This window comes from Conger conger, chromosome 13, assembly GCF_963514075.1.
Source record: "Conger conger chromosome 13, fConCon1.1, whole genome shotgun sequence".
Classification (NCBI taxonomy): Eukaryota; Metazoa; Chordata; class Actinopteri; order Anguilliformes; family Congridae; genus Conger; species Conger conger.
In genome coordinates this window covers 19,764,094-19,791,013 of record NC_083772.1, presented here as the reverse complement: position 1 = coordinate 19,791,013, position 26,920 = coordinate 19,764,094, and positions in this window count along the sequence as shown.

The following is a 26,920-nucleotide window of genomic DNA, read 5'->3' as shown; positions in this document are numbered from 1 at the left end:
GCGTTATCTTGTCAACTATGAGACATATCCTGCTCTGGGGTGTTTACTTGATCATACACAGATGGCAAATATAATTTTCTATACGTTCTGGGTGAATTTTTCTTCTCACAGAGAAACCCAAGCATGCAGATATGATCTTATTTCTTATATATTTGGAGGGCATATTTTGAACAAATCTTTATTTTCATCATTACTGTGTTATTATATTAATACTTATTTACAGTTGTTTATATGTATATGCATCATTCAGTCCTGGGCTTATATTGCAATGTTTATTTTTTGATACTGGTGTATGATCTTGTTTCTAAAAATTGTGGCCAGCTCCCTTTGATCTTTTCTTTTCTCTCTCTTTTTAAAGGTACAACAGGTAAGATTTTTGTGTTAAAACATTGTTACAATCCCTTCCTATCATTGAAAAAGGCTCACTGACATGTGTTTATAGTCTTATAGGTTTCAAAATATACAGTTGACACACCAATACTCTGTACCAACACATTGTACAGCTGTACAATAATTCAAGCTCATTGGTTGAACATTGGTTCTAATTGCCACAGCCAATGGTGTTTCAATGTCAGCGCGTTCACAAAGAAAGCTGAGGGATAAACTGTGTTGTGGTTTTAGGGTGTGTGTTACCTATTGTCCAAAATTACCGATTGTACCTATTGTATATAAGGATGTTAATCCCCACAAATTCCTCCATCACATTACAGACAATGCCTTCTCCATAATGCCCCCCAATCTTGGGCCTAACAGAATAAAACTAACATCAGATTTTGCATGTTGCAGTACTTCCCCTGACAAAAATCAGTGCATTAAAACACAACTCATTGAAATCCAGTCAGGCTCCCAACTGCAAACTAATTTTGGAGTTGCTGTTTGTGAGTGAGATGAGGGCAGTTGCATAACGCAAAGCATTTTCTGAGTGTTGAATCAAAGTTTTCTGTTAATTTATTCATGCACAATGTTCAGGTGTCCTAGTAACTGGGACCAGCAGATTGTCATGAAGAGGAAAACAACATCATTGCAGAAAACCTTGTTCGGCTGACTCTTTCCCATCAGAATGCAAATAGAAGTAGGAGAAGCTTTGCGAGTGCTTAATCATTTAAAGCACCCATAAAGTGCTATCCGCACTGCACACCATAATGTTAAATGACAGGGGTTAATGATGTGCAGAATTCAAAAATCTGCTCGAGCTACAAAGCAACCGTGGCTAATCGCTACTTTCAGTAAATACTGTAATGTAAAGAGAAAAAGAGATGGCACAGTACCACTCATAGTTTGTTTAAAAAATATATCCAGAAGTCTAAGCTGTGGGCAGCCTGTACCCTAGTGGCTAAGGTACATGACTGGGATCCGGAAGGTTGGTGGTTCAAGCTCCAGTGTTGTCGTAAGATCTATGCAGCTGTTGGGCCCTTGAGCAAGGCCCTTAACCCTACATTGCTCTCCGGGCACTGCATTGTGGCTGCCCACTGCTAGGATGGGTCAAATCCTGAGGACAAATTACCCCACAGAGTGCAATGAAGTCTCTTAATGCCCAAAAACACAACAAGCTTTTGAAAGATTTTATTCTTTATTTCACTTTGAAATGGCAACTTTTTCCCGCCAAAAGCGGGCTCCGTGGTCTGGTGTCTATTGAGGCGCTGTAATGTTTCTGTATTTGTTCTGTATGTTTTCATGTTTATTCTTGTTTATGATTCATTTCCCATAGTACCTGGTTTATGTTTTCCCATTACAGTTCTCTATTGTCCTCCCCTGTTATGTCTATGTCTGAATGTTTATCAGTCTAGTCACTCCCCTGTCTGCGTGCCCCACTATTCGGGTGGTTACGGTAGTTTTTCGGGGTTCAACATTTTTTCTAAAACTCGCGATTCTTACTTCCTGCTTTTTCTTGATAGTTAAATGTTGTAAAGCACGATTCTTACTAACTACTACTAATCTAGGTTTTGTACAGTACTAATCCGATTAATACATTTACTGTCTGTCTAACTAACTAACTAACAATCACTTTTATTGGGTAGTTTAGAAATATTCACGAAACTAACTCACTAACGCTATCTCTTAGTATTTCTGCACTGTTCTATAACTCCGCCTCCCTATGCTATCCCTGATTACTCGTTTAGTTTCAACGAAGTGTTCGCACCTGTCTCTAACTATCACTACGTCTTCTAACTATGCAAATGTCTACTCCCTAATCCGGAGCCGTATGTTTTGCATGTTTTGTTTCGTGCATCCAGTCCGCGTTTTCATCTCCCTCCCGTTATTATGTCATTACCCTATTGTGTTTCCCCACCTGTTGTCCATTTGTTTAGCCCACCTTTTCCTCTGCCCTGCCTAGATTGTCACCTTCCCTCGTGTATTTAAACCTCAGTCTCAGTATGCTTCGTTGTCAGAACGTTGATCTTGATAAGTGCCGATTGTTTGTAAGCCTTGTTATAGAGATTCTTGAAAGACACCCCTTTGCCTTGACTTCGACTTTGCTTTTGCCCTACTGTACCTTCGCCCTGTGATTTTCTGGATTTTGACCTCTCGCTTGTTTTTTCGACTATTCTTTTGCTTTTCGTTTTTGGCTGTGTTTGGATCTCTTGGCTTGTGACTACTGGACATTAAAACTACTCTTTTGGATTATCCTGTGGTCTGCGTCTGGGTTCCCTGGATCGTACATAACAGGCGCTGTTCTAGTGCATGGATGGGCCCCATGGTCTAGTTCCGGGATATTCAAATCTGGCATCAAGGTCAGTGCTGTTTTGGTTTTGCCTGATGGCCCATAGTCCAATAATGTCACTCATTGGCCAGATATTACACTCACCTGGTGCATCAGCTTTAAATCAGTCCCGCATAAGGGACAGTCCAGAAGGTTGTGGCCATTTTCACATAAATCTACTACACAGGCGGCTGCTGGAGAGAGGAAATGGAACTGAATACAAAATGGCCGCTGTCAGCCGTGAACTGAACTGAAACTGAACAGAATACAAAATGGCCATCGTCAGCCATGGGCACATCGCTCTCTCAGGTACGGCACAATGTCGCCATCTCTGCAGTGAACCTCATGCATGTGGCTTCTGCTCGAATCAGTGGGAAAACGGTGGGTGTTTTGTGCACAGGTTGTCCTCATTATATGTGCCACAATGCTGAGGTAACAGCCATGGCCAGTGAACACGCCATGGTGAAGACGTGTCACCATGCCACACATGTATTGCCGTGTAATCAGCAACACGCAAGCGACCTCATGCCACGGCCTGATGCCTTGTTGGATGCTGTAGGGTGGAGACATCCACTTAATTTGCTTAATTAACATTAGTGTACTCATCAATAATTCACATGAATCTACATTTGAATTCAACATCTGCAAGCATACATTGATTCATCTTACTTTTATTAAAGCCATTCAATATTGAGTTTTACTCTTGCTTCTTGCTGCCGTTTCTCTTGAAGGCCCATTATGTGTCAGAGCATTTGCAAAGAAATTTGAGTGATTCATTTAATTCATTAATCTGAATCATTTGAATCTCTCATTTGGGTTTTAAGAACATTATGAATCCAGATTCTGGAATGCTTACCAGGCTCCTATCCCTAGAAATTTGGTGAATGGAAAGAAGGTTCATATGGAATGGCAGAAACTATGACCCAGCAAAACACAGTCCTTAATTTGCGACTCAAATCAACAAGCCTCATCAAGAGGTGATCGTCTCCTCTGTGTTACACCAGGATATAAACGGACTAAATTTAAGGTGCATTGTAAGCAGTACAAAGAGAATGTTGTTTAACCTCCTCAGTCCCAATGTCTAGTATTAATATGAAGACCATATTATACCTTTGTTGTAAAATACTGTGCAAGAGACATTCAACAGAAACATGGGCCAAGGGCCAAGACTCCAAGGTCCCTCACTAACAGGGACCCTAAAAAATATTAGAGCAGGATTTTCTGGTGTGGCGGGGGGCCCAATGTGAGATCTTTTCACGGGGCCCAACATCCCTGCCGGCACCCCTGCCTGGATATATTGTCAGCCGGAAGTTTTTCTTCTCAATTCTCAGAATTGAAAAGCTGCTGATTTTTTGTCTGCATGAAGTGGGTGAATAATAATGTTCAATAAATAATCAGGCATGGCGAGTGCAAGGCCATGGTGCATTCTGTCTCTGGAAGCCTCTGCTTTTCACTGAAATGGAAATGCAGAATGAAGATGGTTTTCTCCAGAATGAAGGCTCTCTGATTGGTTCGCCCTGTTCCCACAATGGAAGGCAACATATTGTACATAACCGGTGTCGGGCAGTGACAGAAACACAGAGGAACTGTACGTGTTTTAATTACGGAGGAACCACATCGTGTGTTCTATTTATACTTTATGTAAGTTTATATGAGAGAGAGAGATGGGGAGGAGAGGGAGGGCGGGAGGACAGAGAGAGGACAGAGATAGCGAGAGGGAGGGAGGTAAGGAGGTAGGGAGAAAGGGAGAGGGAGGGATAAGCCACAGGTGTGATTTCAGTGTAAGTCATTTAGCCATTTAAAATGAGGAATGCGCTGGTAGACAAAAAAAAAGAATTATTGGACTTACTTAAATAAAAACTTATGTACAGTGGTTGCGCACAATATTAAGCAATATTAAGTATGTGAGACTTCTACTGATGAAGTACTTGCTACAAGTGCATGCGACTTAAACTAATTTCGTACTTGGTAGAAGTACTTCATCAGTTGAAGTCCCATATACAGTACTTAGCAATGCTGTGTGCAACCATCGGTCATAATTGTATTTGAGCAATCTTGTTTTTTAGTGTAGTGAGTGAACGTTTGTCTGATGTGATTGGAGACTGCGGTGAACGGCTGTGAGTGAGGGGAACGCTCTGAGTCTCTGCGGCTCTGCGTCTCTGTGTCTCTGCGGCTCAGCACTGGGGCCCGGCTCTGCAGTAATTAGCAGAAACAGCAGCAGGGGGCCGCAGTGTGTATGTGCCGGGGCCGGGGGGGCGGCGGGGGACGGGGGTGATGGGGGGGGGGGGACGTTGGGCTGGTGGAAATAAAAGAAATAAAAAAGGAGAGAAAGTGGGGGAGAAAAAAAGAGAAAAAGAAACCAGGTCATTTTCAGCTCGGTGAGAAGGGATGAAAATCCAGAGGCCTCCTGGAAAAATAATTCTCCCCTCACCACTCTCTCTCTTTCTCTCTCTCTCTCACTCTCTCTTTCTATCTCTCTCTCTCGCCGGTGTTTTTAGGGGAGTGGAGTAATCCGATCCGTTGTGACATTAACCTGACAGCTCTTGGAGGCCTCAGTGAAAGACGGCGTCGTGTCGTCCTGGCTGTCTTCATGAGCCCGCTCTCCCGTGCGTTAGCCCACCCCACCAGGCCCTGCCAGTTAGGCCCGAGCACATAATATCCTCATTAGCGCTGACGGGGGGGACTTACGGGCCATTAATGAAGTTTAGAAAAAGAGGTAGATCTGCCCAGCAGTGCTGCCTGGCTGGTTCATCTACTGTAGCCTCGTCCCAGATCTCCCTAACGACCCGAACCGTGTGAACACACACAATCCGGCCGCAAAATGGCGTTCTGTTCTACGGATCCCCGCGTAATCCACTGCAGCCTATCCTGCGGCTTACAGTACGCTGCACTTTCTAAACCCCGTAAATAAATATTTAACAGCTCTCACTCTGACTCTGCACCCGAAAGCCAAGGCAATAAATATAGAGCGTCGCCCCTAACAACGGCATGTTGTTGCGTATTTCTCTGTACATTCCCATCTCTCTCCCCTGGGATGCATTTTCCACGGATGGGTAGCCCCATTCCCATTTCTTTTCCCACCTAAAAATGATCCCGTAAGGCAAATGAGTTTGCGTGTGCGGCCGTGCGTGTGTGTTTGTGTGTGCGCTCGCATTTCTGTACAAGTGTGCGTGTGTATGCCTGCGCATGTGTTTGTGTGTGTGCCAGCTTTGTCCAATGCTACTCATAGTATTCTGGTCAGTTGCAAATTTTAATATTTTATTGCTTACTGACATTTTGACCCCCCTACCACCAGCTCCACTCCAAAAACCCAGCGGAAGTAGAGGAGCAGACTGTGTGCAGACTGTGTGCAGTGGGCAGGGATAAGACAGCATACTGAAAGAGCTCTGGTCACTCACTCTCTATTCATCCTTTTATTTTGGTCCTTAAAAACAATATGAACAAATGTACCGAGAAAGCAACACCCAAAGAACAGCAATAAATCAACACATTACAACAATAATGCAATTATACCTATCCTTCTCACAATATAAAATGATATACACAAACTAAAAATCTAGTACCTCACCTTACATGAAACAAATAAATACAGCATACACATTTTAGACCTGAACAAATCATAAATATTGGAGACAAAGCATGGACCGTTCTCTGACCTCCAGAGGGGATGTGGGGGACTCAGGCGGGAGGTGGAGGAATGACTTTCCCCCACCGCAGACTGGTCAGAGCTCACTCTAGGTCCTAGGACAGGAATCATCAGTCCTCCAGGTACAAGAACGTTTGGTTTTCCACCCTCCCTTTACCTGGGAGTCAGGTGTGCAGACAGTCTGGCCAATCAGTGGCACTAATTAGGACACAATCATGGGTGGAGAGGGGTTGAGATCGCGGACTGGGCGGGGGGCAGGAATGGAGCCAATAGGCTGGCTACAAGCTGAGATGTGGTTTTTATGCCAATTATATGTGATGTAAATGATGAGCCAAAAGGATTTAAGAATAAAACACTCTTTTTCTACTTTACTTTCACAAATGCGGAACCATTACGCGGTTGGCAAGAGGTTGTACCAGACGGAGGACAGCTGGATCAAAAACCGGACTCTCTGGCTTAATGACGGACATCTGGCCACCACAGTAAATCCCCGAAACGCAGAAGGGCACGGAACTTTCTAGAGTGGACCAGTCCCTTACTTACTGTAAGGCCAGAGGCGTGACAGGTTAGGGTCAAGTTCCGTCGCTTTGGGGAATTCAGTGAAATTTAATCAAATATGAATGCACTCTTACAAATAAAAGTACAGTGGTGGTACATGTTTGTTCTTTAGGGAACAAATTTCCTAAATGTACCATGATAGTACTATAGTAAATTGTTAAGTAGATTCCATTTATATGGCTCTATTTTCCAAAGCTCTTTACAATCAATGCCTCTCATTCAATCCTTTACACTCACACACCACACAAAAGGCTGCCATGCAAGGCAACGACCAGCTGGTCGGGAGTAGTTTGGGCTTGGGTGTCTTGCCCAGGGACACTTTGATTCAATAGTGTTAATACTAATAAGTACATTTTACAAGAAAAAAAAGTACAAATGAATTATGTATTGCTGCTTTGGGATACAATATTTCATTTACCTTTGGGGCACCACCCCAATGACAAGCATTTGTACTTTATTAGGCAATTTTTCATACCTTTTCTTCTGCGTTATGGTTTTTTTGTCCAGGTTATTAACTAAATGTAAACTTGTTTGCTGAATTGGCCAAACTGAAATGGAATTTACTTCCCAATTTCTGCGAAAGCTGTGCTCTGGCACTGCAAAAAGAGGGGCTCCATGCAGGTACCATACGGGGCTTCCTGGAGTACGTCTTGCACAGATTGGGGTCAATTCCATTTCAGTTCAGACAAATGGGAAAGCAAATTGAAACGAGGCACCTGCTGTATCAAATCTTTTATGGCTCTTTCTGACATATGCATACGATGGCTGTATCTAACCTGTAATACCCTATATACATACTATAGGTGTATCTAATCTGTAATACCCTATATACATACTATTGGTGTATCTAATCTATAATACCCTATATACATATTATAGGTGTATCTAACCTGTAATACCCTATATACATACTATATGTGTATCTAACCTGTAATACCCTATATACATACTACAGGTGTATCTAATCTGTAATACCCTATATGCCTACAAGGCTGTGTCTGACCCGTAATACCCTCGATGCATACTAGGGTATATCTAACCTGTAATACGCTTAATACATACTAGGGCGTAGATGACCTGTAATACCCTATATGCACACTGCAACACTTGCACCTGCAATACCTTTTTCCAGCAATCATCAAATCTGGACCTCAAATCCAAATCTGGCCCTGGTTTTCTTTTCTCCCAGGTAATTAGCTGAACAATTGGTCCGCTATATACTGGAAATGCATGGATTTTTTTGATTTTTTTAAACAACACAGTGTCCAAAATACCCATGCATACACGCATGGGACGTATGCTGTGCGTCTCATTACCCCCATCAGATTACTTCAGACATAGTTTGCTAAAGCACCTTTTACACGCGGGAACAGGTTTAAAAACCAAAGGTGGCAGTTTATATTTCCGAGGTAGAAATATCCAGCCCATAAACGTGATAAAATGTAAAATGTGACCTATGCAATTTGCCCTTGATAAATCCATTGGCAAAGCAGGGGAAAAAAAACCTGCCCAGTGTATTCAACTGAAGACAATGAAGCGTGGAAAACTAGCCCGGTGAGAAGTGAATGTCTCTCGCTTGGATAGGCCGGGGCTGAGCCAAAACTCAGACGAGGGCCAAGGAGATTACCCTCCCTGAAGCTGAGAATAGAGGTAGAGCACGGTAGTGCCAGTGGGTATAGGCCCTTGCGTGTAGCCTATACCCTTGGGGTTTACCCCGCTGCTCTACTGCTGCTTGAGTGACCGTCTTTACCCCTCTCAGCCACTTTAGGGAACCATGGCTTCTGAACACACCACGCACCTTACATTACATGCATTTAGCAGACGCTCTTATACAGAGCAACATACAATAAAAAAACCCAGGGACCCTAGAGTTGAAGTGGAAGACCTTAGAGGATCCTCGAGTGATGACATAGATACAACTTGAACCCTTGAAGAGGACATCAACTTACCAACTAGCATACTGCGGTTGGCAGCTAGAATGCCCTTAGTACAACAATACTATATATATAAGTGCCATTATAATATATGGCATGCACAAGGCTAATCATAGTGGTGAGGTAGCCTGAAGAGATGAGTCTTCAGTCTGCATTTGAAAGTGGTCAAAGACTCTCTAACATCCACAGGAAGGTCATTCCACCTCCATGGGGCCAGAACAGACAGCAGTCGTGACCAAGAAGTGCAGGTGCGGTGAGGGGGAGGTGCCAGGCGTCCCGAAGTAGTGGAACAGAGGGGCCTGGTTGGTGTTTGAATGTATGCATGGGCTGATCCCTTAACTGCCTGCCTACCATGCCGAATAGCAATATATGATAATGTATGTTAATGCGATATGATGATATGCTAATGAATAGCTTACGAAGCCCGTTCATTACCGACGAGAAGGTCGTCGTCTTTGTTATGTCTTGACAGGGAGAAATTATCTGGAGTCATAATATGCCATTTATCTTGTTTTTGAAGAAAATGATCAGCGGGCTTCAATTTGAGAATATTTAAAGAGCCTTATATATTAAAACTTATATATATATATATATATATATATATATATATATATATATATATATTGTATGCAATAATTCATTCATAATTTGTTTGCTCTTTGTGCTATTCCAAATGAATTCATTTTCACAAATCAATCCACATTGCTACATAAGAGACATGAAGAATGACAGCAGCTGTTAATTGTGAGCCATTATGTTTAAACAAATTTGGTTAAACAGAGAAAATTAGAGCTCTTTCAAAGGCCAGCGCAGTAATGGATGTGGAATCATGCACAGAAAAGTGTCAAATTAATTCTCATATTTTCCACAGAAATGGAGTACATGGAACCCCTCTTGGACTCAAAATAATCATTTAGCTCTCGGTACTGTACAGTGTACACTAGATCAGGGGTGTCTGGTCTTATCTGAAAAGGGCCAGTGTAGGTGCAGGTTTTTGTTTTAACCCAGCACTAAGACACCTGATCCAACAAATTAACTTATCATGGTCTTCAATCGAGACCTTGATAAGTATAATCTGGAGTCATAGTGCTGGGCTAAACCCTGCCTCCACACCGGCCATTTTTAGATGAGACTGAACGCCCCTGATATAAATCAAGCATTCTGTCTTTTATGAGTTTTTATGGACACAAGTAAAGGCAGCACCTGCGATTGGCTGTGGTCGGTACACTCAGGAATAATGGTCCAGTAGTACACTGGTGTTCTATTTAGGTACTGAAATGTATTTCAAACAAGTAAAATGTCAAAATGAAATACAATTGCATTCCTAGCCTGCAATTAATATGTTCCTATAGGGTACCACCCCAGTGACAAGCATTTGTACCCTTATAAGCACATTGTCCTACCTTTTTCCATGGGCTCATAGTGCTGGAATGAGACAGAAACCTGTACCCACATCGGCCCTTTTTGGATAAGTCTGGACAAACCCTGACATATCTCAAGCTTTCTGGTGTTTGTATGGGTACAAGGAAAAGCTCTTTTTGGATACACCTCTACACCCCAGGTGTAGCTGTGGAGTTTGGACAGTTCCTGATTCTGGCTGTGCTCCGTAGCCAGGGGACCTGATGAAAAGTGGCTGGGGTGTTGGGAAGCGTGTTGAGCCCAAAGTGCCCTCCATGTTGGGAAGGCTGTTGAGCCCAAAGTGCCCTCCGTGGGCTGGGGCTCTGTGTAAACTATTTCATCAGGCTCTTGGCCTCTCTGGCAACCCCAGCTGCAGACCTGGCAACAGCCCAGCCCTGTGATAAAAACGGCACTGCTTTTCTCACTCTTACTTGTTTAAAATTGTCGAAGCTTGCACTGGGAGATGTGAGTCTGGGGGGACATTAATGTTCGCTGTGACGGTAATTCAACCAGCAGTAATTATTAATGCTGTATCATTTGTGTGTTAATCTGAACACAAGTAATAATAAGGCGAGCCATTCCAGTTGTAAGCTTGTTATTAGATAATTTACAGCCAGTTATTAGCTTGGAGTAATTACATTAAGGTTGATGCAATACATTAAAATTGCTCAACTGTTTTTCCTCAGTGCCACTAAATCTAAAAGGAAATCTAAAATTAATTGGCTTGACACTTTTGGCTACATATATTTCCCCCCTTTCTTAATTATATTTTTGATTATTTTTTTTGTCTCTGCACACTTTGCCCAATTCCCTGCTGTTAAAATGAGTGGTTGTTGCAAATCAGCACCAAATGAAACTCTAGAAAAGGGTTCTCTATCATTTACGGGCAACGCTCTCCTACTAACCCTCAGACGACTAAGAGAACGGTTTTCAATAAACGTAATAAAATTGTCCCTTAATGATCGCCGGTGAGGCATGGCCCTTTCACAGCAGTTGTTGAACATTGCGTGGAGTGACAGGAGGAGATGAAATTTACGCGTGCAATCATTTCCCCGCTGTGCGGAGCGCACAGGCAGTGATGGAAGCCCAGCCCAAACCGTGCGCTTCTCAGGTGCTCCGCGCCTCTACTTCAGAGTGTGTTTACACTGCGCTGTGTTCTCCTTTTCTCGCCAAGCACTCGTTTAATTGAATTCTGGGGAAGCGGTGGATGTGTGAAGCGTGGACCCGGACCGGGAGAGCTGTGTGGCATCGCCGGTGTTCGCCGGCGTGCTGTTCGGCCGGGTTGGATTTGATGCTCCGCGTCAGGCAGTGCGTTCTGTGTCTTAGCGGTTAGCTTTGATTTCTTTATGAATGCCTCTCTGCTTTCACTGATGCTGAGTAACGAGCACCCAGGAGCACCGTCGCGCTTTACTCCCGATGAACAAAGCTCTGGAAACTTTAAGCCCAAATTTTAAGAAGTGTAAAGAATGTTTTTTTAAAGTGAACAAATAAAAAATAATAGTCAGATGGTTGTCCCTGGTGATGCATCTAGCCCAATCTAGTGCAACACAGACATGTATGATGTAAGTATATAATTCCAGAACACTTAATTTGAAGGCTCCTACAAAAGAGCAAAATAACTCCTTCATAAACACTACATAAGCATTCATAAGTACTCATGTCAATAATCAAGTAACTTTTTTTTTTTCAGAAGTAACTTGTGTCAGTTCACTTGATATGTCATGGTAACATCACTTGCTGAATCAATGTTGACATAACACAACATATTCCTATTTGTGGTTATTGACATAAGCGCTTATGAATGCTTATGTAGTGCTTATGAATGTGCTATGTAGTGCTCATGAAGGAGTTGTATTGCTCTCATGTAAGAGCCTTCAAATTGTGTTGCCTGTCAGTCTTCTGGAAAAAGGTAAAAACTCCTGGTCATTTTATTTTTCAAAACATCTGATCAAATGGCAGATAAAGTTTGTTAATTTCATAAAAAAAATGTTTAAAGCTAAAAGCCAGCACCCTGCAGGAAGCTTACTGCTTTTTTATTATTTGAAATAATAGTCTGGAATGGAATCCGGAAGGTTCCAGTGTGGAATGTGGAGAGGGGTCCTGTGGAGTACGGTGGCTAAGTGCAATCAGCCAGAGTGCATGCTGGGATGTTGGGGGTCAATGCCCTGTGCTTGGACCCTCGCTGCAGGGTCCTAACTCCTCCAGTCAGCGCTAAACCCGTTTGACCCGTCCTCATCAGCCATACGCTACAGAGCTCAGAGAAACGACAGCTGGCTGTTTGGATTTCAGAGCGAGCAAGGCAGCCAATCAATCACGATCACAATCACAATCACAATACAACTTTATTCATCCCCTTGGGTGATTTAACTGGGCTGTAGTACAAACAAACAGCACACATTACACAGTGTAGAGACAGAGAGGTTTGAAAGTGCAAAATGATAATTATTGATACAAGGGACGTAATTCTGATTAGAGTAGGACTGTGTTTGGGGAAAAAACTCAGATTGATTGTCTGTAAATCGTACATGATCCCAGTTAACAGTCTGTTTAGTGTCGGGCTGGAAGCAGGCTCCCTATACCTGTCAGTAGGGTGTTTAAGCCGTTGTAAACAGCACCCTGGGGGAAGATTGTGAGACTGTGAGCACAGCATGTTATTACCTGAGATGCTATTAGCCCTCCTGGTTACCTGTGGTTTCTAAAATGAATCTAAACCTTGGATTACCAAGCCTGTTATCCTGACACAGGTAATTGGGGGTGCCCATCAGAAGCTCCGACTCGTGGGGATGCTTAAACAGTGAACAGAACAGGCCTACAGCTCCAAATGGGCGTCCCAAATAAGAGAGAAGAAAGGGGATTGGGGGCGAAGTGATGAATGATAACTCTATTTTAACCTATTAAGGTGTGAGGTCAGAAATAAGTGATCAGAATGTTGATGTAACAATCACTACTGGAGTTCTAGAACACTGACCCTGAATTCTGGAAGAAAATCCAAAGAAACCTACTCTTCAGAGGGTTATAAAAAGCTTTGGCTTTATATATATATATATATATATTTCCATCCCCAACCTTTATTAAACATGTGAAACACATTAATTACCACAGCATAACATACTTATGAATCATTTGTGATCTCTTGTGCAGACATCCTCGGTCATACAGTATGTCAAGTGACACACAGTATAGTGATGCATGAGAATAGCATTGTGCATAACGTATTCTGATTTCCCGAAACGGTTCTCCGTCGCGTGCCAGAGTGTAAACAGGTTAGATGGATGCCTGGCGTTGACGGGGACTAATGGGGCATTAGCATGCAGCTATACGCTCCTCATTAGACCCCGATTCTCTCTGATCGTACGCCTATGTGAGTGCATCATTTCATCATATAAAAACATACCGCAGTAGCTGATTTCAATTAACAGTCCTGATGGCAATTTGGCATTTAGCAAAACTGTTTTATTCATTGGTGTGCGTGATGCATAATATCTGATTGAAGGGGGGTGTGACTATACAATCCGGAATGGGTATTAATGCCAGTTGGCAGTTTACCGTAATCAGATGGTTGCTATTCCAGCCATAGCAGTTGCGAGAAGCTACTGTATGCAGGAGTTACCAAGGGAACCTCCATTTTGTGAAAATTCATTCCTGTTTCTCCCTTCCTGTAAACAGCCCAGGAATTTAAATGTTTGATCTGTATGCGTATGGTAAATTGAGAGAATCGATAGTCAAATATACTGTGGATGATGATGATGATGATGATTATTATTATTATGATTATTATTATTATTATTATTATTATTATTATTATTATTATATTATGATTATTATGATTATTATGATTATTATGATTATTATTATTATTATTATTATTATTAGTCTTCTCATAAACAAGTACCAAATTGAAAATTCTAACCTTGAGTACTCAGCCCAGTCTCTGATGAGTACACTAGAGATGAAAAGCTTTGAAGAGAATTGTACTGTTCATCTGGCAAAAAGCATGAAAGTCTCCCAGGTTTGACCAGGATAATCACAGGAAGCATGAATCACTGTAATCCCTCAGTCATCCTAAACTCCAGTGATTTATCAAACTGGACCAATGAAAAGTATAGTGCAGGCCTAAGTAAAATCTTTACCATGAAGCCTGTGTTGCACTGGCTTTTTTTTTTATTGTGGATTGCTGTTTAGACTCACATAGGCTGGTGCGCATTCTAAACTGACTGGAGCAGAATTCTGGGAAGCGGATCAGGATCCCCCACTTCCTCGTCTCCGTTTCCTGAAACAAAACCAAACGAAATGAAGAGAAAAGAAGTGAGGCGGAATGATATAAGAATATAAAGCCAAAAACGGAAAAGGAAGATTATTTTTGGCCGTCAATCTCGGAAATTTCTCCTGGGAGCACCGTTTGGCGGCGGGGCTCGGCGAACTGCTGAGACAAATTAAGTTCCCTCCATTTTCTCAATTTGTCCAGAGTGCCCCTCTGGGGCCTGCTGAGCACACCTGACCTGGCCTGGCTCAATAAGGTGCTCTGCTGCTGGACCGTGAGGCACTAAATCCGAGTGTGAGGTACGGGGGGCCCCCAGAGAGTTTGGGCCCCGTGAAAAGATCTCTCACACACACTGGGCCCCTCCACCCCTGGCCTACAGTCACACAGTCACAGCCATTTTGAAAGCCCTTGTCAGTCAGGAACCTTTGGAATCATAAGTATATGGACAGTGATGCAATTTCTGTTTTATTGGCTCTGTACTCACGTTGGATTTAAAATGAAACGCAGAATAGTGAAGTTAAAGTACAGACTGTCAGCTTTAGTTTGAGGGTGTTTACTGTACATCCATATCTGGAAATCCGTGAAGGAATTAAATCCTTTTTTATACATAGTCGCCCATTTTAGGGGACCAAAAGTAATCGGACAGTTGGCTTCTCAGCTATTTCTGATTAGTCAGGTATATTTGGTGTATTTACTTAGTTCAGTATCTAGTCTTGTGATTGCCTTTGAAGGCTGTTATTGCCATTTGTCAATATTTGTCAACAGAGTTGTGCCAGTGAGAGGCAATATGATACACCTGTGACAGCCTGCATTCTAACCTCACATTCATGGTTTATTTTCCAATCCAATGTGCTGGAGTACAGAGTCAAAAGTACAGAATTTGTACCTCTGTCCAGAATTTGTACATACCGACTGCACTGTTAATACCCCCTCCACACAGCAATGCTGCTCAGAGCTGCATGGAACAGAGAGAAGGCAGTGGACCGTCATGGTTTTATAACAACACAACCATTTTCTAAATGACGCTTTTTATTTGTCGCTGTGTGCATTGCGACCTCTGGCAGTGTAGCTGTGCAGTAAGCATGAGTGGACAAGTTCAATTAAGGCCCACTGTGTGTCCAGCTGGGCATATTAATCAGCAGACAGGCCGACTGTGGCTGTGGCTGTGGCTGAGGGAGGAGAGGGAGGGGTGTTTCCGTGCCGACTATCCAGCTGTTCGGTGCTCGTTTTGCACTGTCTGGGGATGTAGTTCTGTGGGCAGTAGCGAACACTTGCAGCCTGAAGGCTCATCTCTTCATGCCGTTCCTTAACTCCTCCGCGGGAGTCCTCTAATTCATTGTCACTTGTTTTTCACCTGTCTATCTTCAGCCCCTTGTATTCTATACCATGATCTAGGATCTTTTTATCTGTATTTGTCTCTGTACTGTCGTTCCTCAAGTTGTAGTTGTCTTGGTATGATAGTGACAGATTTGGCCTTTCTACCTTGTGTAATGGCTTTATGTTCATGGCCTTACAACCATCCATCCATCCATCCATCCATTATCTTATCCTGAACAGGGTCGCAGGGGGGCTGGAGCCTATCCCAGCATACATTGGGTGAAAGGCAGGAATACACCCTGGACAGGTCGCCAGTCCTTCGCAGGGCACACACACCATTCACTCACACACTCATACCTACGGGCAATTTAGACTCTCCAATCAGCCTAACCTGCATGTCTTTGGACTGTGGGAGGAAACCGGAGTACACGGAGGAAACCCACGCAGACACGGGGAGAACATGCAAACTCCACACCGGCCGACGGGGATTCAAACCCAGGACCTCCTTGCTGTGAGGCGGCAGTGCTACCCACTGCACCATCCGTGCCGCCACCGCCTTACAACCAATCATGTATGAATTGTTGTTTGACCTTGATATGCACTGGATAATAGCCTGCTAAATAAAATATAATTTAACATTGTGAAGTTCCTGGGCTTTCTGTGTAGAAAGAGTTAGAAGTGACCTACTGTGACTTCAACCATGTTTTTATCAGACTCTTAATACTGTGGGTTTATTCATCTTTTCTGAAAACCTCCAGTACAATGTAGAATTATTCACTGTTAACACTATGGCTGTACTATAAACATTATACTGTGTGTAGTTAGAGATATATACTCTGGCGATGGTGATTTTATGACCATTTTATGTTAAAAGATGGATTTTGGATTTTCCGAAGGGGTTCCTGCTCTTAGCATATTCTTGAATTTAATGCTTTGTCTAAATGTGCGTCCCATATTTGCATGAAGTAATATAATGTGTTCAGGTACCAAACACTATTCAGATGTGCAAGGCTCAAACACAGACCTCTGTCTCTTAGTGTGTGACTTTATTTATTTATTTATTTTTTCTAAACCAAGACTATCCTACACTGCAACACATTCTTTTGACGGAATGTATAGTACACCGTTTTATGTAATGTAGGTGCAGATATGGATTTTTTAATCAAATCATTGCATTTGGACGTTTTGCATTTAAATTGGCTGAAAGCAATTTATAAACCCCTGACAGAGGAAGAGTTGATATCCTGTTAGAGCGAGATGAGTGTAAGCACACACACACACACACACACACCGTACATGAGCAGAATTAGACATTTTTCATTCCCACCTCTTTTTTCTCACCAGGGTAATGCAGTGAAAATGAACTGAAATGGCTCACCGCTGCCAGATATTCACATAATAATTCTCTTCAAAGCTGAACCCTTAAACTTGTGTTGTGGTAAATAACTGTGTAATGCAAGATCATATTTTACACAGAAAGTGCTTTAGTTGCAGTATATAAGTTTTGTGATTTAGTTATTTAGCAAGTGCTCTTAGCCACACACTGATTTAGAGTAGTGCATCTCACAAGCTGATGCAAGGTGCGCCTATGTGAACATATGTACGTTATGCATGCCAGGGAATCTGTGATTAAGCTAGGCTGTAAAAGCAAAAAGCTGTACCAGCAAAAAAATAAATAAAATATAGATATGACTTTTCATCAACCTTTATTTGTATACGTGTTCTGTAAATGGTTTACAGTATTGTGGGGTGAGGTGAACTGTAACTGACGTGGCTTTCAACTGACGTTTGAAGGAGAAAGGTATAAGCCCCCCGCTAACCCAACGACAGAATTTAGCGGGGGCGAAGGTATCTGCGTGCTTGTCCTTCTGGTGATGCTGAAAGAATGTTACTAGGGTTAAATGGTAATAACCACTATGTGTAGAGACTAGATCAGCCAATAAATAAACCAAGTTTCAAAGTAGTATCACTCTGCCTTTTACCGATCCGGTCTGACCAAGAATCTCCACAATAGGGCCAATAAATCTACCCTCATATTACCTGACTACATTTTAACAATAATTTAGATTAGTTATCTATAATTTAGACTTGATCGCTAAAGGAATCCTGTACTGTAACAGGCTCCCTGAACAGTCCTCCGCTGGTCCAACCGCATGTCACATTGCGTGTTATGTGAATGCCTCACAAGCTGGCTAGATGTCTACAGTCATTTCAGAGGTTGTGTAAGATGCTACTTTTGGGTGTGCCCGATGGAGGCTCAGGGACTCAAGAAGACCAACATTAGCGATCCCCATTCTCAACATGAATGATAAGGTAAGGCTGAGGAGAGTTCAGTAAAAGAAATCACACAGATCAAGTTTTAACAATTTAACAAACTTACTTAATCACATTCAATTCAAATAAACATAAATAAAAATATTACCCAGAGAATCACAGAGTCTTAAAATGAGTCCTAGCTGGCAACAAAACTACATGCACTATGTCCATAGGGGTCTGGCTATAGACACCAAAAGAAACAAAAGTACATGCACTATGTGCATGGGAATCTTACTACGTTCTCCCAAATTGCTTGGTTTGCTCCCCCTAAAAGCTGAAACCAGGCTTTTGGTCGAGGCAAATGGTTTTCATTGGGACCGATTTCCGCACAGTTTTCCCTAGGTTCCTGGATGGCTATGATGTCTCATGTATACTGTTGTGGAAATTAGACCATTGCATCAGTCACATTGAAACAACATTACTATGTTCTGATCTGGGATTGTCATGAAACACCTTGCCATATATACAATTTCAGTCCTCCAACCCTGAAAGAAATCTGAGAGAAGGGGGTGAATTAGGGGGGGTTCAGGAAGAGTGTTTAGGGAACAATGCACAAGTTTTTCTCTCACACGCTCCTGCACAGTATGGGTACTGAGAAGGTGGGGGCTAAATATGTGTGCTACTGAGGGGAGAGTTAAATTACTTTACAGCCATCTTATCTGTGACCTGCATTAACCCTCACAAACATGTGACAAGAAGGTTCTTGAGTGGAACTAATGCTAATGCTGAGATGGGTGCGTGGGGGTTGGACCCAAAATGCACGACTCAGAAACAATAGTTAAATAAAGTCCCGTTAGGGCTTTATTCTGGACGAGTCCCAGGAGCGTAGTCAACACAAGCAAAGTCCATACACGAAGATCCAGCCAAACAAATATAAAACAAACAAAAAGCACGGTGCCGAGGGAAGAGGCAATCTCGTAGTCGGTAGACGTGCAGGGAGGTCCGGTAGCAGGAGAGCAGTCAGCGGGGCAGATGAACAGGCGGACGGCAGGCAGAGGCGTAGTCGTGGGCGAAGCGGGAGTCGAAACCATGAAACAATCAGCGGGGCAAAAGTACAAAAACGGTAGACGAGGACGTAGTCAAAAAACAAACAGTGGTCAACAAAACAGAAATCAATGGACGATGGTCGATAACAGGCTTGGATCGTAACGCGTAAACAAACAGTAGTAATGCTCAAGAGTTGCGTAGTTAGACTAGAGGCAGACAATTTTGCAGTGAACAGTAGCGCGACTGGGCTATAAATGCGGGTGTAGACAGGTGCAGACAATTAGTTAGAGCGTAGCAAGGAAATGGAAAACAGGTGCGATGGATGACAAGTTTAACAAGGAGATTAGTAATCGTTAGTAATAAACCTATCCTGCCCTAGCATTAGTAAATTAGTAAATGACATGCACGAGAAACGTAAGGTAACATGAACACATGATTAGTTTGTTAGTCTCTACCCAATCCTGATCTAGCGTTAGTAGTTTTAGTAAATAGACAAATGGAAACACTTAGGGAGTGAATGACAGAAAGAGAGAGATAGAGAGAGAAAAGGCGGAACGCAAGGTTTGCGGAAAAACATGTAAAAGTGTATGCATAACAACGACCAGTTAACGTAACAATAAACATGCATCAAAACATAACACAAAGCGAAACTAAGACGATAATCACTCAACATAACCAGGTAATATAATCGTACGAAAACATAACTAGACATGACAAGAAAATAAATCGTAACGAGACATAACTAAACATGACAAGAAAATAAATCGTAACGAAACATAACTAAACAACATGACGAACCTAGACAACATAATACATGATAAGACACTACGTGACTAAGACAACATAAATAAACATAAATAAACATAAAACATGGCGAGACAGACCTGAAACGTGACAAATGCTGATGTAACAATCGGATCGGATGTGCGTTCAAGACAGTACACTGATTAGAGTGTAATTATAACAGCCAAATTAATGTCAGCTTTTCCTCTGCGTTTCCCCAACAGCAGCCATTTCTGTTCGCCGCGCACTACCTTTTCAAACTGTTAGCTAACGTTCCTGCCGAACATTATAGAGTTTAAATATGTTGCGAATGTTAGCTAACGTTTGCCGTCTTGAATGCGTGTCTGGTGAAAGTTCTAGAACACCGACTTCAAAACATTCCAAAAAACCGACCATTCAAAGGGTTAAATGTGCATGTGCTGATGCATTTGATTTCAATATCCCGTTTACCATAAAAGTAGAAGTAGAGTGTTGTCAAGTATGTGTCACCAGTTTGCCGTGAACGTTAGCTAAAAGTTTGAGTAGGTAGTGCACGGCGAACAAAAACTGCTGCTGATGGGGAAAACACCAAGAGAACAAAATTTGACAATTATTTGGTTGTTATAATACACTTTAATCAATGTACACTTTAATCAATGTCATGTTCCTCCCTTCATAAATCACAGGTAAGCAATGAATCAGCTAGCTAGTTACTGTAGTGGCATCCATTTGTAGCCTATTAAAAAGATGTTGGTGGTGAACTAAATTAATGAAAAGTAACTGTTTTCTGCAAACATAGTTCACCATACGTGAGTAACTCAAATAAGTTGTTTCCTATGGCGTACATCAAAAGCCCCCATTTGTCAAAAGCAAGACCATTTCTAATATACAACGTATTCATTCGATGTAGTATGCCTTACAGTATATTTGAAAAAAGAATCTATTGGCTTATATTGTATTTAATATACCAGGAGAACCCCGGTGTACTCTACGGTACAATTAAATATCAACTAAAAAGAAACAGGCAATTTAAATAAAGGTTCAACTTACAAATATGCAGATGGAGGCTTGCATAATTCCCAAGACATTCAATAAATCATGCAGTATTTAACTTTTTATTTTTTGTTTATTGATTTATTTTTGTATCAGGACACTGCCAATTTTTAACATACCGTGTGTATAAATGTGCAGCTTTTAATGAACATTAACCATCTACGAAAGTATCAACTGCTTCCATATACGGGCATATTCAACATGTTCCTCAGCAGGTGTCTGTGGTGAGATATTTTTTTTGCAGACGATGATTATTTTTTCAGCTTCACCGAGTATAAACTTAATTCTCATTCAAAATAATCAGAAGTAGACCTTCCTAAAGTCACACAGTGTCTATTTTGTCGAGTTTTGGATTTATTTCATGAAATGGTATTCACTGCTCCAGCACACGTCCCTGTGATATTCCTCTCCCTCCAGGCCTCACAGGTGTGTAGTCGGGTCTGGGCCTGAGCCAATCGGCTTATCTTTCACAGGTAAGCTGTGTGCACCTGACGGGGGGTGTACTCAGCGAACCCTGCCGGGCTTAAACATGCCCTATCCCTGCTAAGACCACCTGTGCCCCGCTGATACCGACCCCAGTCACCCTAGGCCAGGGATCATCAGATCTGGCCCTCAAATACAAATCTAGCCCTCCTTTACTTTTCCCCTGAACAATCAGTGTGATTTACTGGCCAGGCTGTCTTACTGTCTTAACAACCGACTCCCAGTTAAAGGGAGGGTGGAAATCCAGCAGTTATCGGCCCTAGAGAGCCGTGAATTGATGATCCCTGCCGTAGGCTAACGGCATAGCCAAGGCTACAGTTTACCATGGGGCTCAGCCTGCTTTTGAGGTGAACACCATTACCTGTTACCTTTCTCCATTTCCGGGGCCTTTGAGATCACATTATGGGGCTTCATCTTAAGCAGATCTGTAAGGAAACCGAAATGGCTTAAGAGATATTTCTGATTAAACAAGACTATAATTATATTCATGCCATCTTTGATCTGTGTCATACTGGAACTGATATGAAATATTATCAGTCATGTCACTGCTGATTGGAAAATTAAAGAATCTACACCCCATACACGTTTTATTATTATTATTATTATTATTACAGATTTGAAATATGTATTTGTCCTGCCTGTGATAGGACATACGGGTATCTGATAAAAAGTCAATAAGTGCTTTTAAAATATTCCAAAAAGTCAATAAGTACTTTTAATATATTCAGAAAAGTTAATAAGTACTTTTAAAATATTCAGCCAAGTTCACAGCCCACAAATGAATTCCCTAGTACACAGGGGTGGTGAAAAAAAATTGTATGAAAGATTGTTTTTTTTCTTCCCTTCATTCTGACATTTAAAAAAAGGAGAGATGCGTATTAAAATTTGAAATATGTATTTTAATTTTAAAGTCTCAGTCTTTAGTTTCAGCCGAGCTGCACGCAAAAACCCTCTTCCATGTGCAGACACGTTCCTCTGTCTCCCATCACGGGTAGTGTTGACAGTTGACAAGTGTGTGCGTCTTCTGATTCCTCTTTATAATAATGATAGTCATTTGTCATTTAGCTGACGCTTTTATCCAAAGGCCTCTTACTGTTGATTAGACTAAGGGTTCAAGGCTTTGCTCATGGGATGCCCTTGTTTGGATCTTATTGTGGCGACATTACATTACATTACATTAATCGCATTTGGCAGCCACTCTTATCCAGAGCAAAGTTGATTAGATGAAGCAGGAGAAAATCCTCCCCTGGAGCAATGCAGGGTTAAGGGGCCCAACGGCTGTGCGGGTCTTATTGTGGCTACACTGGGGATTGAACCACCGACCTTGCGTGTCCCAGTCATGTACCTTAACCACTACACTGTGGCCACCCGGGGCTTGAACCACCTGAAGCACAAACACACAGGGAGGCAAGAACAGGAAGAGGGGGGCTGTGGTTATTCATCGTTCAGCAGAAACATGGGGTCAAGGCGTTGCGTTACATCTTCTTTGGCTGACGCTTTTATCCAAAGTGATTTGCAGTTGATTAGACTCAGCAGGAGGCCATCCCACCTGGAGTAACATGGGGTTATAGGCCTTGGGGATTGAACCACCGACGTTATGGGTCCCAGTCATGTACACAAACCACTACACTACAGGCTGAGGCGATTTGGACATGTTTTGAGGAAATTGATGGAGGACGGAGCTGAAAGTGGCGAGGCGGTTTTGCTCCGTGCTGAACGGGATTGTTCTGCTAGATTTACTTCCATCCGCTGCTTTCGGCCCAGCGGGGTGCAAATTAGAATCGAGGCTGCATGAATATTTATCTTTTTTTTCTATATTAACCGCAATTGGACTTTTGAATAAGCTGGATAAAAAGCTATTCTCCCTGGCTCTTGGTATTCTTATTTTTTTTTAAAGACAGTATTTCAAAATGATGTGCAAGAAACATCACTATGAATTTACATCAAAGAGAATGTATTGATAACTCTAAAATATGAATTCTAAGATAATATATTGATAACTCCTGTACCTGTCAGTACTGGGTTTTTTGTTATTTATCTGTAACAGGTCATTTTTCATAACCAAGGAGGTTCGTAGTGGTTGTAGTCATAGCCGTGTTTGTCATAGTAGTTGTAGTTGCAGTAGTTTTTGTATTCCTCGTTGTAGTTGTCATAGTACTTATAGTATTTGTTGATGATGATACACAGTATGACACATGCGACATACAGTAGCCTAATTTAATGGGATGTAGTTTCAGTTTCCCAAAGCGTACGTGTTTAATTACATTACATTGTCGTGGATAATGCAGTTGTACCCTTGTGAGACATTTCGCTTGGATAGGCTACAATTAACAAAAGCATTTGGTAGCGTGTGTCTGTTTTATATGGTATCTGGTAAGCAAATCTGAATAAGTTATGTGACACTGCCGCGCTTCTTATACCCAGTCCATCAATCATCTTCATCTTTACACCACGAGTGCAATCCGCTTTCTCCTTATCATTTGCCTCCATCACTGTGATGGAAATCCCTTTGCATAATATTTATCATAAATATTAAACAAATTCAACAATGAACATGAACACCTCTATAAGAATGAATCAGCAGGGGATATAAATCAGCGCACGTGTCTGTGAATAAGCGTACAACGCCCAAGGAGACCACAGCCCTGGGGCCTCCGTGCGTTACTCAATCAGACAGAGCTGGCTTAGGAAGGAGGGGCATGTCTGCTCAGCATCACTGCCCAGTCCTCAGTGAGGAGAATCACAAAACAGCTCAAAACACACACACACACACACACACACACAAGTACATACACGTACACACGCACACATACACACACACACAAATACATACACATACACACACGCACACACACACACACATACACATGCACATACACATACACATGCGCACATGCACACGCACATACACATACATATACACCCACACACAGATACACACATGCACATACACACACATATGAACATGCACACACACACACACACATGCAGATACACATGCACACATTGGCACATACACACACAAACATACAGGCACATGTATGCATGTAGACATACTGTACAAACACACGTGTGTGCATATACACACACATACACACACACACACTCACAAACACACACACACACACACAAACAAGCACACACACACACACAAACACACACACAAACACACATATGCACATGCACACACACACACGCAGACCCCTGGAGGACCTGTGTGATGTAATTTAGCCAGGCTGACAGGTTGTGGAGCCCCAGTGAAGGATCAGCTGCAGATCGGTGTGGACCGGGGCCAGAAAGCTACAGGCACACCGGGCTCTGACAAAGCAGCAGCAAAGCAGGATGGTAAATAAGAGGAGAGACTGTATTAAATGGAGAGAAAACAGACGCTTCAGCAAAACTGCCCCACCATCCCGAGCGAACAGAACTTCTGAGAAACCACTGCAGGCATCTGATGATCTTCTGAGAACCGGCGCTAAGGACATTCACCGCTGCAGCGATTTGTCTTCTCCTGGAAAAAATGTCCCGTACACAATCTCCTGATGTTCATCTCTTTATTTACCTCAGTGCTCTCTGAGGGCCGCTCTCACACAAGGACAATAATTACCACACCCCACGCCTAAGCTGGATATCACCAAAGGAGAGCATGGGGGGTTCTCAAAATGGTGGCAATAACAGCCAGCACATTTGCATCTACTGCACTTCCATTCATGGATTTGGAATGACAGATCATCACTGCCTCACACAGACATTTACCCAAGGTGCAGAATCCAGGTTCAGAAAGTAAAATTCCTTCCCAGTATTTTGTTCCAGTCTCCTGGCTTTGCACAATTCTTCAGCCAGGAGGGAGAACTAATTAGCGGAACCAGCTGGCTGAGTTCATGGGTGGAAGGAGAACTTTTATTTCTGACCCCTGGTTTTTCTGCAGCTGACATTTACAGAGGAGCGTGAACATGTTCCTTTGTACCACCAAGAACTGAGAGTCACTGCTTTGCTTGGATTCATCCGCCATCTTGCTTTTAGACTACACACCCGTGGCTCTTAACATCATCATAATTGCTAAAATCCTTCTCAAAGGATCAGGAGTGTATGATGTTGAATATTGACTTCCCATAGAGTGCTGTGTCTAAAATGGCACGTTTTCAGCCCTGCCGCTCTCCCGAGCTGTGAAGAAAGCAGCAATAAGCAGAAAGGGTCTGCACAGCTCAAGAAAAAAGCGCTTTGATATGAAGTCTCCGAACCGCGTTTGTGTGACTGCTTTCATGCCTTTTGGCAGAGAGCGATAAGAAAACAATGTGGAACTTTTTTTTTTTCGGATTGCGGCACACAAAGGAAAGTCACTACACGCTGTGTTTTTTTTAATTGGCTGGTGCTGTTCAGCCTTTTAACAAAAACTTAAATGGAATGTTTCAAATTCCTATGGCAACACACAATTAATGGCAAATGCAAGAGTGACTGTCAACTATAAAAAAAACTTGTTTGAGACCCCACAATGAGCTGGATGGCGTCATGTGCTGTGTAATAGAATGAATATGAAATGGGTGTCGAGCTATGACCTCGCACACAGGCGGATGGGGAAAAACATCACACTACAGGTAGCTTAAGATGGTGGCAGTGTAGCAGAACGTGACATATCTGTGCGGAATTCATCCTTTGCTAATTTCCATTTGTGCCCCCTGGTTCTGCTAACTGAGAAAGGACACTCCAAGGATGCTGGTTCAAGCACTGCCACTGGACCATGCCTGAGCTGCCTCAGCAGACGTCCAGCTGTAGAAACGAGTTATATAAACGAGTATAAGCTTTGTACGTCGCTCTGAAACAGAGCGTGCGCTAAATGCCTATAATCTAATCTAATGTAAACTAGGGTTAGACCAAAGCACACTGAAACGAGTCGTTTTATTTCTGCCCGACGGCCTCTGTCAGGAAAAAAGAGACCCGCGTCTCAGCCGTGTTCTCTACTATACCGCGCGACGTGTCAGGATTAGCGGCTGGCTGTCGGGGACAGCAGGAGAAGTGTTGGTGGCGGTGACGGATGGGTCCTAGCCCCGGCTCTCTGTCTTAAGTGCTCTTCAGAAAGCTCTCCGCCATGCAGATCCGCCCGGGACCCTAATGACCGTGCGACGGGCCCTCATTAAACGCGCCGCGCTGATTTACGAGGAGGTCGAGCGCGCTCATCATAAGTCCGTTCCCCCCTCTCTCCTAAAATAGAAGGGCCACAGCGCTCCCCTAGTTCGTCAGAAGCGGAGGGCCGAGTGTGATAAAAAACCTACGCCGCGCTCCCTCCTCTTAAACCGCTGACATCGGAGATAAGTCAAGTCCCGGCTGTTAAACGTGTTCTTGAAACTCGGTTGTATTTATGTGTTTATCTGGAGTTGTTGTCGGAGGGTTTATGTGAACCTGAAACGCAGCACAACCGTAAACCTGTGTTGGGTAAAGACTATAGAGGATTTCCACCAGAGAACTTAATGACAAAAAGCTTTGTCATTTAAGTTAAAAGGAAACAC